Source organism: Coturnix japonica, chromosome 1 (genome assembly GCF_054131305.1).
Source record: "Coturnix japonica strain WE chromosome 1, WE-NBRP24, whole genome shotgun sequence".
NCBI lineage: Eukaryota > Metazoa > Chordata > Aves > Galliformes > Phasianidae > Coturnix > Coturnix japonica.
In genome coordinates, this window is record NC_140663.1 from 148874619 (window position 1) to 148890642 (window position 16024).

The following is a 16024-nucleotide window of genomic DNA, read 5'->3' on the forward strand; positions in this document are numbered from 1 at the left end:
ATATATATTTTAAAAACTTTATATAGCTAAACTTTACACTGTTGACTTATCTGAAACGGAATTACTGGTGCTGTCTTCAGTATTTCTGGAATAATGTATAGATACATCTTTAAGATAAATAATTTTATTTATTTATTTATTTATTTATTTATTTATTAATACTGTATCACAACATTTATTTTCCTCATGCCTAGACCACTAAGGAATACCATTATCAACCAGATTCCTCTGTCTAGACTGGGAGGATAATCCATCCTTTGTATGGCTATTCGGATTTTTCAGCTAAAATATGTTCTAACTTTCAGCATGGTTAATCCACTACTAATCCTTAGAAACCTTTTACCACGATGCTGCAAGAGGAGACAAAAATATGTATTTCTCATTGTATACCCAATATGTTAATTTCATTTTTCATACCTTTCATTTTAAGGAATGGATAACCTCTCCAAAGATGAGTTAATAGTTCTGGTTGTTAATTACAGCAGGCAATTACAAGTTTAAGGAAAATAATTATCCTCTTTTCTTACAGCAATAAGAGAAAATATGAAGCTGGTTGGCCTGCAGGTGAAATTTAAAAAACATCCTATTGTAAAATTGTAAAAAAAAAAAAAAAATGTCAATTCATTTTTCTCTCAGTAGTGAAAATTTGTGATTTTCCATGTTCTTCATATAGAAAACTATTTATTTATTTTTAATTCAACATCTCTTGACTTTCTTTACTAATGGAAAAATCAATGAAGTTTCTTCACTAAAACAAATCTCATAACCTCGATGTCCTCAAAATGTAAAATAATTTCTAATTATTTTTTACTTCCCCCCCCCCCAGGAAATTTTCTGAATTATGAAACAGAACTGAGCAAAAACGAGTCAAATTAAGGCATGCAACATAAGCATATTAGTTGTATGAAATAAAGAGTAAAGAGTAACTTTATCAGTTTAATTCAAAAGTGCACAGCCATTTTCCTGATTTATTTTCCTTTCACTTTCCCAAAAGCAAAGATGTGGGTTGTTTGCTTTCTTTTTTTCCTTTCCTTTCCTTGCCTTCCCTTGCCTTTCCTTGCCTTCCCTCGCCTTCCCTCGCCTTCCCTTCCCCTTCCCTTTCTCTTCCCTCCCCCTTCCCTCCCCCTTCCCCTCCCCCCCCCCCCTTCCCCCCTCTTCCCCCACCTCCCCTCCCCTTCCCTTTCCCCTTCCCCTCCCCTCCCCTTCCCTTTCTCCTTCCCCTCCCCTCCCCTTCCCTTTCTCCTTCCCCTTCCCCTTCCCCTTCCCCTTTTTTTTCTTTTCACTTTTGATCTCAAGGTTATGATGTGGAAAAATAGAAGAAACTGAAATAAATGAAATAAAAATAGTTTATTTTTCTATATATGAAACAAAACAAAATGTTCAAATGGAGATGGTCTATGCGTGCAGATCTAGGACTGTGGGAGGGAAGAAAGAAATCAGAATTTGAGCATGGACAAAGAATTATATGCATTCATTTATTAGGTTCATTATGTATTGTAAGTGCTTGGCTGGAATTGCTTATATAGTGACACTTCTTGAATAGCCAAGTCTCCAGCTCTTGGGAACTATAAGCATCTCATGGAACGCCTTGACTGTCATAGCAGAATAAAGCACCCAACATCCTTTAATAAGGAAACGGTTTATTTTTACAAGCATGGATGCTTTTCATTTTGTAGCTCAGCAGTTGGTAAATGAAACATGGTGATGGCAGTCAAAATGGTGAGATTCTCCTGGACCAGAAGATGCAAAAAAAAAAAAAAAAAAAAAAAAAAAAAAGAAAGCAGACAAAACCAGAGCAAGGCACCCATAACAATAACAGTGTTTACTTCTCTGACGAGAAACCATATTTATGCCTGTAAGCAATAAATATAAGACTTAAATCCGTTCATAGAACTGTCAATGCAATGACAGTAGGGAAGAGAATAATTGAGTGAAAATAACATTCTGAAACATTCAAGTAGCTGATAAAGTCGTTTCAAGAACATTTCTCATCCTAAGATCATTTTAGATTTTTAAGCAATTTTTGGTGTGTATGTCTGTGTTTGTAGTCGCTGTTATATGTCTGGTTTTAATTCACATGAAGCTAAACAGAATTAGCTACTCAAATTGCAGTCTTAAAAGACATAAATTCAGCCATATTCTCGAGAAAGAATTCATGGTTGGATATCTGTTGTCACTGTGATCAGAGATCTCTTTCTCACAGCAATCTAATATTAAACAAAACATACAAAAAGCAAGGGCATCTAAGCCAAATAGGTGACAGAACAGTACAAATGTAAACAAATTGAAAGGATAAGATTCTGGAAGAAAGAAGAGAACATAAGACAGCAGAAAAGTTGATCCTGACTTTCTTTGTGAATTAAGTATAAACTAAGGGAAGTAGCCCCAGTCTCACTCAGGTTTCTCCTATTCTCATCACTCTTTGTTTTGTTTCTACTTTTCTACTCTGATTTTCTGTAATCAACAATAACATATTTTTTGTTCATATCCCATGCTTCCAAATACTTTTTCCTCAGTCTATGCTTTCCTCAAATCTTCTAAGAGTTTCTAAAGTCATTTCCCCTTCTTCCTCATGTGTCTCTAATTGCTAATATGTGTTTTCTTGTCTAAAGATGCATGAGAACACTTAACTATTTGCATAACATTTCAAGTTATTCAAACATTCAACAAGAGTCGCAGCTATTCTGTCAGAGAAATAGTTTTTCTGTGGCTAAATTGTGGAGACAATTTCATAATAATCCCAGCTGTGATGCTAAGCAAAAATATTATCTTAGGATAATGTGAATAAGAATTGGTGATGTACAATAAAACTATTTTGAGGACAATACAAGCATCCATGTGTAATACATAAGAAAGAAGAAAGAATATTGCATCAAATTTATGGCACTTACCAAATAGAAGTGTCATGACATACTTAAGAAAACTTGAATAATAAGATGAATACATTAAGCTGAACTATTGGGAAGCCACACATAGGGGTAATCAAAACAACCAAATAATCTAGACATTAGCTAATCATACAAAACCATGAATGAAAATAAAAACATGATTTGCTACAGAATATATCATTCCTTAAAACTGTCTTATCTTGATCAAAGATGGAGCAAAGTGAAGAGGTTCAAAGGGAATACTGAGGAACAACAGAATAGCAGCATACAACAGAGGAAAGAAAAACAGATAAAATAAGTTGCAAGACTCAGACTAAAGAAGGTAACTGAAATAAGGAGGAATAATTAATACAGAAAATTGCAGGTAGAGGTAAAAATATGTGATTATTCATTATTCTTATATTATTATTCTTATATTATCATTATTATTTTGACCAGGTCAATTGAAATCCTTTTGTCATCTTTCCTTAGTTAAATGTCTTGTCTTGTTCTAAATAAAAGCCTCACTTACACTGGTATCCTAAATATTTCTGTAGATTCCATCACTTGGTAAAGATGATATTTGGCCATTATGTTCAGAAGAATTTTGGTCTCAGAAAAATAAACAAATATAATATTACATTGAAAGTCCTCTGATGAAGTTATAAGAATGTTCTAATTAAGTGGAGTAAAAGAAGGAAAAAAAGAAGATACGTGAGGTGCTCCACAGAACTATACAGTATGTTGATTTCCATCATACTGCAAAAAAGGTATAACAATTAAATGCAACTTAATCTTGAGGCTACTTCTCTAATCTTTTTTCCTGCTCATCAGTATTCCTTTTTACAGTGAGCAGATTTAGAAGCAGTTTTGAAGATTTGCCACAAGTAACAGACAACCTGAAAGACTTCTCTACTCTTAATCCAGAGCCCTCAAGTATATCCTATATTGGTTCCAAGCTGACACATTTTAAATAAAGCAATTATAAAGATTCATTCATTCTGATCAAGACATTCTTCAAAAATGTGTATGAATTTTTCCCATATATATATATATATATATATATATATGTAGTTGTACATTCTAATTATATATAAAATTATATATATTTATTATATTAATTATATATATATATGTTTTATTATATATATATATAATTAGAATGTACAACTACACTCATTTATCATAAATTATTATGACTTACAAACCTTTGTAATATAGATACTTTGTCCTGTGTAATGATTTAAATTTTCAAAAAGAACTAAAAATTGATGTATTTCTTGTTTATAAATCAAATCTAGAAAAACTGATGATGTGTCAACAACCAACGGAAGAAATGTGAAGTAAAACATAAATATAAATCACTAGGGGAAAAATAATAACAATTAAAAAAGAAAAAAAAAGAAAAAAAAAGAAAGAAAAAGAAAGAAAAAGCAAGAAAGCAAGAAAGCAAGAAAGCAAGAAAGCAAGAAAGAAAGAAAGAAAGAAAGAAAGAAAGAAAGAAAGAAAGAAAGAAAGAAAGAAAGAAAGAAAAAAAGAAAAAAAGAAAAAGGAAAAAAAAGACAAAGAAGAAGAAACCTGCAAGGACAATTTTATGCAAGGCTTTTCAATAATTATTTTAAAATGAAAAACAAAAACAAAAAAAACCCAAACAAAAAAAACCCACGTAAATGACATATAATAAAACAATGCTATTAATAAGCAGTCAACTGTAGGAAATGTATTGAGTAGCTCTAATTTTTAAGTCATTGAACAGTATTTGGTAGGAGCAGCATTCTTTGTCTCTTATTACTTTTGTCATGATTTTCTATACAGGGATCACAGCATTTTTCATTTTTCTTCCTCTTCAATGATTGTACTGTTTGCTTATTCTCTACAATTGGTGACTGCTCAGCTGTTTTAAACTCTTAGCTAGAGGGAAAAGGTACTCCTATTTCCTTCTCTGATGCACAGTACTGAAAAAAAGAAACTAGAACTCCACCTAACCTTTTTCATAAATTACATACTCCTGCTGTAGCTCATTTTAAAAACTTCAGGTTTTGTTAAGCATACATAAGAAATTATATAGAAATTCCTAAGCATTATATTCCTTCTGTTTACAGTTGCTGTCTTGGTAAAGGGGAATCTGTGTGTGTTTGTATTTATCACATACTACATCTAATATAGAAGCTGCTAACTGGCATTCTTACTAATGCTTTTTTGAGTGCTGAATATTAGTCTCAAAAAGGATTTGTCTTTTGTATTTGAGCAAATATACTCGGTTGTAGTTTATCTGTACAGAGGGAAAAAGTTATAAATATACTGCCTCTTCTGTATAACTAAATTAAATACCTTTGAATCACAGCAGTGGTCATAATAATACAAACATCAGCCTTCTTATGGTTGATAACACAAGCCACTATCCTGTCTATTTCTAGTAGATACAGAGCATATTAACGTTTGTACATTTTTGTTTTTAAATTATTATTTCTAAGCTGCATATGTTATTCCATATATAGCAGGATGCACACATTCCTAGCCTCAGAGTCCCAATCACACATTTAAAAGTCTTCAATAAGCTGAAGGATGACAGAAGAAAGAAGGAATAGTGTATCTTTTATAGAGATGTACTGAAAGTAAATAAATAAATAAATAAACAAGACAATGTTCAGAAGCTGCTGCAATATCAATTATGACTGAATATAATGGAAACAATTCTCATGGTAGAGGTGAGGTGTTTGGGCACTGGAACATGTTGTCCACAGAGGCCACAGAAATCCCTTTTTCTGCACTCAGCTGAACATCAGTCTGACCTCACTTTGATGTTGGATATGTTTAGTTTAAAAGACTGACCTGCTAAGATGACCTCCAAAAAAATAGCCCAGACTACCCATAATTTTAACAGTTTTACTAGATAGCAATTTTAAGATGCAATACTCAGTTGATATTAATCAACAAGTAACGAAGTACACAATATGAATCACTGTGTGAAGAATAGTGATGAACTGTGTCTGGATCACTGTGTGCTAAATTTGAGATGAAATAAACAGGAAGAATGGATCAGCACATGGGAGCTGCTTTCTAGACCATGTCCTCACTCTATTTTACCCTTCACTCTCATTTGCCATTTGCACAAGTTGAGAATGAGTGGAAAAGTAGCATAAATCATAACAACGTTTTATAGTTCCTTCAGAGAGTAAGTGGATATCTATTAAAGTCCCAGAGATTATTTTTCTCTATTATGTCAACTTTAAGTAAGCAAATCTGTTTATTTCAACAAGTTTCCTTACTTCTATCGTCTGGTGTGAAGGAGTGAAGAATGAAATATATCTCCATAGAAGTAGCCATTTGACATACAGATATGGATATTCACCACCAGTCCTGAAGAAAATAGTTTCAAGACTTTCAATAATAAAGCTTTATCCCACTGGAAAATATGCAAACAAATTACTTTTCTTTCCTTAAAAATAATAATAATAATAATTCTGAAACAAAGTCATGCTTTCTAAAGTCAGTGTGATTTTTTCTGTTTACTGTAGTAAGACAAAAATGGGCTCTGAGGTAGTTTGTATAGTTTCATAATATGAAAAGCAACAGAAATGTCATTTTCAAATGGATTTATTTCTTTTTACTGATCCCTTACTTGTTTCATACTAGCTTTTCTCAGTCTTTGTAGGGAGCTTTGCATCTTTAGGCCAGAAAGATAAATCACTAACATGACAAGTGTTCAAAAAATGAGTTACTCGATCTAATGGCAGGCTACAGTCTTGCTGGCATTCTTTTTCTCTTTTAAAGATGTTAGTCTGTCATTTAGGTTGTGCAATGTGAAAAATGTAATCCTGAAGTAAATATTATCCAATTAATGTTTTGAAACTTTGTTAGTGCATCGTGCAATGATTTAACTGGACACTAAACTTATACCTTCTGTTATCTATCCAGAAAAGGTAGCTGATTATGGCAGTACTAGCTGCATAAATCATTCAAAACAAAGCAAACATCTAAGCACCTAGATTTGTGTATTTAATCACCTTTGTGAGTGTGTGTGTTTGTGTGTTGTACAGCAGCATCACTGTGAATGTCTGAGTTCCTATACAAAGTACAGTGCACCCTTTGCCATCCATGTTTTGCAGCATTGAGAACTGTCTGGAACACTCCAGCTTGAGCCATGTGTCTTTTAGAGACATGGCATATGCACAGCATGCCCTCTAGCCTTAATTTCACTTTATTAATAAATGCAGCATGAAAGTGCAAAAATAGAGCCTCAGAATGTATTAAAAAAAAAAAAAAAAAAGTATCAACATGCAGGTCACATAACTAACTAGGACTAAGATTAAAGGGAGAACATACCACATAAGCTATAATCATAACAATGCTGAATATGAGTTTTCAAGCTTTAGTGATTTCTGGATGACATAGGTCATTTTTGGAATGTATTTTATGCAGAAGATATGTGAACTTGGTCTACACAGTCATTTATCTTAGATCCCTTAAAAGCATTTCCAGGATCACTGTGTAATAATTGACCACAATGTGAAAACTAATAAACATAGTTGAAAGTTTATTTTCTCCTACATGGATTCTGGTATAGGGCATTGGTGAGAATGGGATGACAAACTATATCATGTTTGTCTTTCTTTTTTTTTCCATTATCCTGGCCCCATTCTTCAGTTTATCTAAGTTGACATAATTACTAGGCTGTCTGTCCATGTGTAGTAATCAACACCTCAGATCTGCAGGGAAAGTGTATTTCTATTGAAACCAGGGATATATGTGAAACAACATTCAAACTTACTGATTAAGGATCTCATTGTTTCCTAACTATTTTTTTCCATAGTTTTCAAAGAAATCCAGAGACAATGGTACATTTGTCTTTGATAATATTTAACATCAACATACACAATAATAACTAATTACATCAAATAGCTTCAGAGTGAGATACATTAAAACCACTTCAGTTCTTTCTGCCTGTAAAAAGTGGCTTTAAAGAATATATGAAACGTAATTGCATTGCCTGAAAAATGTAAAGGTACTTCAATGTAACTGTATGTGAGACTTAACATACAAGGCCATGGAGAATCAAACTCTTCCAGATCAAGTTTTTAAGTAAATTTAAATAAGGCTTAATATACAAAGCCACGGAGATTCAAACTTTTCCTGCTAAAGTTTGTACACCAGATTTCTGAGTAGAAAGCTCCCATTAATGTTTTAGTAGCGCTTAAAAGCTTTATTTTCAGTTGGGAAAACTTATTATAGAATTAAAAAAAAAAAAAACCCTCAAAAAGGCTTTTCACAAGGAAAATGAAGTTTTAATGCTTCAAAAATTGCCATGGGAACTTCCTGTTTTGAGGACATTCAGTACAGCTATCCACTGTGTCTTTAAACAAGACATTACTAAACATTTAAAAAAAAAAAAAAAAAAAGAAAAGCCTTTTCAGTTAAGTTGGGACAAGCTTTAATGATGCAAATTGAAGATAATAAAAATAAACTATATATTTCTATAGGGTTTTTTTTTGGTTGGTTGGTTGGTTGGGATTTTTTGTTTGTTTGTTTGTTTGTTTGTTTGTTTAAGTTTTGGTAATACTAAAATTGCATTGATTTTAGAGGGTCTAAGTACTAGTTGTGCTGGTATTCAATGCAGTGAAAAGCAAGAGGTACTCATAGGGTAGGATTCATTAAACCTATTTAAGTCTTCTGCATAAGCATAGAATCAGAGAATCATAGAATATACAGAACCACAAGGTTAGAAAGGACCTACAAGATCAACTAGTCCAACTGTCCTTCCATTACCTTAGCTACAACAAACCACTAAACCATACCTTGTAGCTCCTCATTCAGACGCCTCTTGAACACTGCCAGGGACAGCCACTTCACCACCTCCCTGGGCAAGCCATTCCAGTGCCTGAACACTCTTTGAGAGAAAAAGTTCTTTCTTATGTCTAGTCTAAACCTCTTCTGGTACAACTTGCAGCCATTTCCTCGGGTCCTGTTTGTTGCCTGGGAGAGGAGGCCAAGCCCCTCCTCATCACAATTTCCCTTCAGGAAGTTGTAGAGTGTAATGACGTATCCCCTTAGCCTCCTCTCATCCAGACTAAACAATCCCAGCTCCCTGAGCCACTCCTAAGGCATGTGCTCCAGACCCCTCACCAGCTTCATTGCCCTTCTCTGGACATATTCCAGGACCTCAGTGTCTTTCTTGTAGTGAGGAGCCCAAAACTGAACACAGTACTCAAGATGCAGCCTCACCACTGCTAAGTATATGGGGATAATTACCTCTCTGCTACTGCTGGCCACACTATTTCCTATACAGGCCAGGATGCCATTGGCCCTCTTCAACACCTGGGCATATTGTTGGCTCATGTTCAGCTGAACATCAACCAACACTCCCATGTCCCTTTCCTCTTCACAGTTATCCAGCCACTCTGCCCCAAGCCTATAGTGCTGCATGGGGTTATTGAGGCTGAAGTACAGGACCTGGCACTTGGCCTTGTTGAACCTCATCCCATTCACCTCAGCTCAGTGATCCAGCCTATCCAGATCCCTCTGAAGGGGCTCCCTACCCTCAGGCAGATCCACACCACCTCCCAACTTGGTGTCATCTGCAGACTTACTGAGGGTACACTCAATCCTCTCATCTACATCATCAATGAAGATATTAAACAAGATGCACCCAAGTACCAACCGCTGGGGGACACCACTTGTAATGGGTTGCCAGCTGGACTTAACTCCATTAATCACTATACGCTGGGCACAGCCCTCTAGCCAGTTCCTTACCCAAAGGAGGGTATACCTGTCCAGGCCACGTGCAGCCAGTCTAGGTAGACTACATCAAGAGCCTTTCCCTCATCTACCAGTCTGGTCACCCAGTCATAGAAGGAAATGAGGTTGGTTGAGCATGACCTGTCTTTCATGAACCTGTGCTGGCTGGGCCTGATCCCCTGGATGCCACGCACATGCTGTGTGATCTCAACCAAGATGATTTGTTCCATGACTTTCCCCGGTACTGAGGTCAGGTTGATGGGCCTGTAGTTCTCCCGATCCTCCTTATGGCCCTTCTTGTAGATGGGAGTCACATCGGCAAGCCCGCAGTCCTCCAGGATCTCTCCAGTTAACCAGGAGTGCTGGTAGATGGTGGAGAGTGGCTCAGCAGTCGCTTCTGCCAGCTCCCTCAGCACCCAAGGGTGGAGCCCATATGGTCCCATGGACTTGTGGCAGTTCAGGTAAAGGAGTAATTCTTTAACTCTCTCTACCTGAATCACTGGGGGTGTATTTTGAGTTCCAGCCCTGACTTTCAGATCAGGGTGTGAAGTGCCCTGAGGATAACTGGTCTGCCCATTAAAAGCACAGGCAAAGAAGGCTTTGAGGACCTCAGCCTTCTCCTTATTCTCAGTGGACACATTCCCCGCTGCATCAAGTAAAGGGTGGATATTTCCTTGGTTCTTATCTGGACATTGATATATTTGTAAAAGAATTTCTTATTCTCTTTTACTGTAATGGCCAATCTGAATTTGAGTTGGGCTTTTGCCTTCCTTTCTCCCTGCATACCTTAGCAACTTCCTTGTAATTTCCCCAAGTAGCCTGTCCCTGCTTCCAGAGGACATAGACTCTCTTTTTCTTCCGGAGTCTCAAAAGTAGTTCCCGGTTCATCCACACCAGTCTTCTTCCCCTATGGCTCGCTTTATGGCGTTCAGTGACAGCCTGTTCTTGTGCCTTTAAGTTTTCCACCTTGAAGAGCATACAGGCTTACCGGACCCCTTTACCCTTAAGGAGCAACTCCCAAGGGACCTCTGCAACAAGCCTCCTGAACAGGTCAAAGTCTGCCCTCTGGAAGTTCAAGAGAGCAGTTTTGCTAGTCACCCTTCTGACATCTCCAAGAACAGAGAATTCTAGAATTTCATGGTCACTCTGCCCAAGACATTCCCCAACCTTCACATCACCCACCAGTCCTTCACAGTTAGTGAAGAGCAGGTCTAGCAAAGCACCGTCCTTGGTAGCCTGCGTAAGGAAGCTATCTTCCCCACACTCTAGAAAGCTCTTGGACTGCTTCCCCTGGGTATTATATTCCCAACTGTGATGACTTTGCAATTTTTGCTATTGGTATTCCACATCATGACATCAAGTGGAGCACAGATAAGAACCACATGTCCGAGAGGACCTTGCGGTCAGAGAGGAAAATACATCATGGAAGTGATGCTGGCTCTCTCACTCACTGCCTGGCAGTGGGTGTGGGTGTGCTTCCAAGCTGTGTGCCTTCAATTTCAAAGTAAGCTTCTCAGTCTTTGGAGACCTCTCTCTCTCTTATTTTACTTGATTTATTAGTATTGTCAATACCTTCTGAAGTGCTTGTAACAGCACTACAGCCATGGGAGTAGTCCCACCATGTTTTGGTAGTAGCAACTAGGTCACAGTTCACCTGGCAAACAGTCACTTCCAACTCCCCCTATTTGTTGCCCATGCTGCATGCACTGGTGTACATGCACTTCAGCTGAATCATCTGCCTCACCCACAGCTCAAGCACTGTTCCCCTAGGCTCATCTCCTGTAAGCCCTGTTTCATCCCCTTCCCCCATCACAGCTAGTTTAAAGCTCTTTTGATAAGCTCCTCTAGCTCCTGAGCTAGAATAATATAAACCAAATAGCATTTTAAAAGGTTCAGTTTGTTTCTATTAATTGTTAAGACCTTGTAAGGTGATCCCACTATGTACCTTGAAAAATGAATCTTCCCATCTTAGAGACTGACATACCTTTAATCATACTGAATCTGTGCCTTGTTAATTTTGCTAAATATCTAGTAGGAGGACTGAAAATTTCACTCACTTTCCTCTCACCAACAGTACAAAATAATTTCTTATAATTCTGACTGTTAGGAAAAGTTTTGAATAATTATGTTTAGAAAATCTGGATCAAGATCAGATCACTAGTACATGGAATAGATGAAAATTTATTTGTTTCAAAAATATTTTACCTCTTTGCACCGGTGCTAATTAAATGCTGATTAAATCAGGACATAGAGGCCTCATCAAGTAGTTGACAACAGTGTAATTAAGGAAGTAATCCAAGGTCCTTTTAATAATGTCTTTTAGGTTACTGATGGAAACTACAGCATTACATCTTATGGCCAACATGGAGTGAATCCATTACACATCTAGGTTCTCAGTATTCTGGAATCATTGAAGGAAAAATGGACAGCTGCAAAGCTATATCTGTGTCTCATATTTGATTGCTTGCCACTGTGGAGTTACACCGGAGGAATCGCCCCATGCAAAAGTTCATTCATCTTTCAGTGGAGTGACTAGAAATTCTGCAAGAGAACAAAGGTAAATGTTCACATCTAACTAGGTCACTCTGGGTCCCTTCATAGTCAATGCAGAGCATTATAGGGCACAATTCATCTCAAGCTAAAGTTGCTATCTACTATAAGCCTTTAACATCAGTGATTTCCCTGATGAATACTCTGATGTCTGATAGCAATTTCCATGGGTCATAGCTCAGGTGCTATAGAAAGCTTAAGTAAAAGAGAAGAACAATGAAATAGTAACTGAAATGCAGGCAGATCCTCGTGTAGACAATATACAGTGGGGTCAAGATATTACAGAAAGATATAACTTAGTGTTCCTTTCAGTAACAGATATTACTTTATTACATTATTGTATGTAGGTAAAAAATACACATTTTTGTCTAAAATCATCCTTAGCTTTTATAGAAGAAAATCCTCTTAAATCTAGATAAAGTATTAAACAGTAGAGAAGTTTTATCAGTCTCTGTCTACAGTGTGTTCAAGATGAGCAATTATCTTTGTTATCTGATAAAACCTCACAGACTGATAAGTATAAACCCAATACCCGATAAATTGTAAGAACAATTAATAAAGCAGGTAATTCATAAGAACCTGAAGGAAAACAACTTGTGAATAGACAACATGGGCTCATCAGCAGCAAATCATGCTGAACTAACTTGATTTCATTCATTGATGGGATAACAAGCTTAGTGGATAAAGGAAATTCTGTGGACATAGTACGCCTTGATTGTAATAACAAATTTGATACAGTTCTACCTGATATTCTCATAAGGAAATGGAGAAATGTTGATTAATCAACATTTCAATCATTGCTAAATAAATAGAATGCTGAGGGGGAAAAAAAGAAAACAAACATTATAAAATAAAATACAACCCACAGAGCAATTATTAATGGTTCATTGTCAGGCTAAGAAGTAGTATCAAGTCTACAGAGGTCTGTTCTGGGTCATGAGTCCAATTCTACTCAATATTTTCTCTGTGTGCTTGGAAAACAAAGTGGAAAACATGCTAATGAAATAAATAGAAGGTGTAAGAAAAGTTACATTTCCTTGCATTACCTACAAATGCAAAAAAAGGCTTTAAAAGAAAACAGAAAACAGCACAAATCCTTTCAAAAAGCTTCACCAACTCTTTGAATTGTGTGTGATGCAGTAAGAGGATAAGCTGGATTCTGTAAGTCAGGATAGCTTACTTCCTTTTAGAAGAGTCTCGCATACTACTCAAGAATATTTCACATACAAAACCTGGATTGGATCAGCAATTACAAGGGCTTTTTGTGAAACTTCATATTGAAGTAGATCCTGGCATGCAGTCACATCCATAACCATAAATCCTTCTGAGAGGTTTCTAGGGTAGAGAATGCACGGTAAAGATGCATTTGTTTTTTACTGATCTAATGAGTTTACAGTATATAAACAGTGCTGCTAGGACTGGGGATGGGTCTATAAAAATTTGAAACAATAGATTTTAATCTTCAGTTATGAAAAACTGTTGTTTTTTTTTTTAGTATGGTTAGGTTATGGTTGGATTCAATGATCTTTAAGGTCTTTTCCAACCTGAGTGATTCTATGTTTTTAGGTAAGTAAGGTAAGTAAGTAAAAATGAAATATTTAATATTCAGTATCAGAACAAAACAAGGCTTGGCCGATGAATGACTAAATTTAGGTAAATTGTTTGATAACATCAGAAAGCCATGAATACTGTATCTACAATAAACAAGTAATTAGCCAATTCTTCTCAACAGTGGTAAAGTTTCAAAGTACTGCACTCCATCTTGGTTCTACTATAACAAAATTACGCATACAAAAGGTCATCAGGAACAATCATTATTTTCTAGAAATATACAAAGAAAGATTAGATAATTGATAAGAATAAAATAGAAATGAATGAGTAAATCAATAATGAGTGAGTAGAATAAATATTAGACAAAATAATTTGGAAAATATCAATTCAATATATTTATTATTTGCTTCAATTATTTATCTACTATATTCAATTCAGCTTTCCATGTTTTGGTCATTATGGGATATTCTTACAGTCACGGTGCCATGGCTTAATGACATCACAAACCATGTCCCTGAGAACTGCTATAAATACGGACAGCCAGTCAACAGAATTTCAGTCCCTGACCGGCTTGTGTCTTGTGGCCTTCTAACAGAAGAAGCACTTCAGATAGATCCCTTTCTCCCTCCCTCCCACCTTTTAGGAGGAGGAAGAATCCTTCTCCACTAAAGAAGCTTAAGCTTCATGGTAGCAGCAGTAAACCTGAGCCAATGGAAACTGGCCCACCTGAAGATGACATCAAGACAGTGGAGGTGGATCCATCTCTGGAGAAAGGACCAGTAGAGGTGGATCCATCTCCATCAGGAGAGGGCAAGTGCTATAGAATCATCCTTGCCTGGAGATGCCATCATATTAATTGGTGGAGCACCAGGGGCTCTCATTTTCCATCTCAGTGTTGAAATATCACCATCTGCCAGAGATCTCCTGCAGCAGCTACTGCTCTCTACCTCTTTTCTCTCCCTGTCCCCTGTCCTCATCATCCTTCCCCAAGACCTATCATTACTTATTTACCAAGCTCTGAGGAAAAGGGAAGGACTTGGTCTGGGACTGGAGTCTTCAGAGCTGTGCTGAGACAACAGAAGGAATCCAGTAGATAGTCCCAGGCTCCCTGAGTCCTTTAGGTGAGCCCTGAGAAAGAGAGCAGGAGTTAAAGTGGTGTTTACTGAGCTGCTGTGTTGAGACAACAAGAGTCCAACAGACGGCCCTGAAATCCTTGCAGCCTCAAGCCAAGCCCTGATGAAGGGGGCAGAACTGGGATTGGTGTCCACTGAGTTGCTGTGTGGAAAGCCCTGAAAAAGCGTTTACATAGACATGCTTGGTTAAGGAAATAATGTCATCAACCTTCTCTTATAAGATGGAAAATTAGATTCTCATTAATGTTAGGAGTCTGCCATTTCTGAATTAACAATTTGTGAGCATTTCAGCCCATAGTACAAATTTTCAAATGCATACACCGAAAAAATCCTACTTATCTTCAGGTGCAGAAGACATGAAGGCATCTAAGGTAGAAGTTTAATCCTTGTAGGCTCTCCTTATAGTCAGTGTAGATTGTCACAAATTTTTGTGAGGAAAACAAAGCAACAAATACATTATTTTTACTCTTCTTTTGCAAAGAGGTTATAAGAGGGCATAGATATTTAAACTTTAATGGAGTCTTCTTAAACACAATATTCAGAGCTAGTGTCAAAGAAAATATATTAGAAATAGAGAAAAAAGTACTGGAAAAAAGTAGAATAGTAGTGAAATTTGAAAAGCTACAAAGAAACAAACATATTAATGAAGGCAAAAACTACATTTATACCTGTAGGTTTGGCAGATGTTGATAAATGTTGAAATATCAAGGTCTGTTGAATCACAGCTGTTTTTACTGCAGTATTTTCTTTTGATTAACATTGTCAAGCACTGCTGGGATAATCTTTCTATGAACTATAAAGTCCTGTAAGGTGAATGAGGAAAAGACTTATTTACTACAGACTGTCCAAAATGCTTGCAGAAGATAAATATTTACATCAGCATGTTCCAAAGTCTATTTTTGAAGTAAACATATGAGCTGCACTAAATCTTTCTGATGATTCTCTCTATCAAAGTTCATTAAAGAACTGGCCGCTTGAGTAGGCAGATGCATTAGAAAAATTTGCCTTGTACAGATTCAAAGAAAATTCACCCCCAGCTCAAGCACTGTTCCACTAGGCTCATCTTTTGTAAGCCCTGTTTCATCTGCTTCCCCCATCATAGCTAGTTTAAAGCTGTTTTGATAAGCCCTGCTAGCTCCTGTGCTAGGATTAGTTGCCCCCTTTGAGATAGGTGAGTTCCATGGATGG

At 36.5% G+C, this 16024-nt stretch overlaps 1 long non-coding RNA gene across 1 annotated transcript; it reads right to left on the bottom strand.

Annotated features, from left to right (window-relative positions):
• Positions 1-11812: 11812 nt before the first annotated feature.
• Positions 11813-15720, bottom strand: LOC107308197 (uncharacterized). The gene is made up of 3 exons (XR_014942334.1): positions 15505-15720; positions 14715-14831; positions 11813-12143 (listed from the first exon to the last, which is right to left on the bottom strand). It is a non-coding gene; the product is annotated as an uncharacterized LOC107308197 (long non-coding RNA).
• Positions 15721-16024: the final 304 nt, after the last annotated feature.